The sequence below is a fragment of the Gavialis gangeticus genome, unplaced genomic scaffold, assembly GCF_001723915.1.
Source record: "Gavialis gangeticus isolate Ggan-Ray unplaced genomic scaffold, GavGan_comp1, whole genome shotgun sequence".
NCBI lineage: Eukaryota > Metazoa > Chordata > Crocodylia > Gavialidae > Gavialis > Gavialis gangeticus.
Genome location: NW_017729032.1, coordinates 253,328,973 through 253,329,988, shown reverse-complemented (window position 1 = coordinate 253,329,988; position 1,016 = coordinate 253,328,973).

Sequence of the window (1,016 nt, the reverse complement as noted above, 5' to 3'; positions counted from 1 at the left end):
CTAGACCAAAGTGCAAACATCAAGCACTTCACTTTCCATATGTCAGAGAGCATCTCCCAGAAAATCATTAAGCCCCAAGGGAGGAAAACAGCTGGCACTGACTTCCACCTGGGATTCCCTGCCAGTCCACAACAACAGTCCCCCAGTGACATCACATCCCTATCCAGTCACAAAAGGCAGTTTCCACAAAAAGGGAGGAAGAGGCCAGATAGGACAGTGATAAGAGCTCCCAGGGAGCAACCGAAGATGGTCTGTGCTTCAACAAGTACAACTGATCTCCACAAAACTGGGCATACAGCTCCCTACGTGGCAAAGCCACTAACTAAACCCAAGCCAGCAACAGCTTTGCTGCAGACAGATGGAGCCTCTTTCTACCCTGCAGCTAGGGAAAAGAAGACAAAGCCTGGAACACTGTTCAGGCCCGGGAACAGAGTCCCCTTGCATAGAAGAATCCTGTCGTTCTGTAAGCAAACCTTTGCTGAGCAGTGTTCAAAAATGCCTGAACTTGGGTTCAAAAAGTCACCCTTCTGGCAGGGCAGAGCCTCCAAGGGAATCTGGACTCCATAGTATTGAATGCTGTGCCCCCAGGAAACAGGGATGTGGGGCTGAGGTGGGAAAGGAGGATAGCAAAACAGGCAGTATATAGTGAAAGTGTCATCTTCGCCTCTGACCTCCTCAGGCACCTTTGGAAGGACAAAACAAATTTCTCTTAGTCTTAAAAGTTAACCGACAAAATTATGTCACTCTATGTATATAAGTTTTGACGTTTTAGGAAATGTTTTCTTGGCTACCAGGCTTACCTTTTTTCTGTAAAAGTTTGCTCATGTTACAAGGTCAGTCAAAATATTTGCCCCTTTTTTGTGTGCTCTTATTTTCTGGTCTTTCACACTAGGGAAGGGCTGATAGATGCTTATGTTGTTGAAATACCTACATTCATTTCTGATAATCCACACAAGAATCATACATAACCCGGATGGTACTCTAAGAGGTACCCCCTCTCCAACTGAAGGGATCAA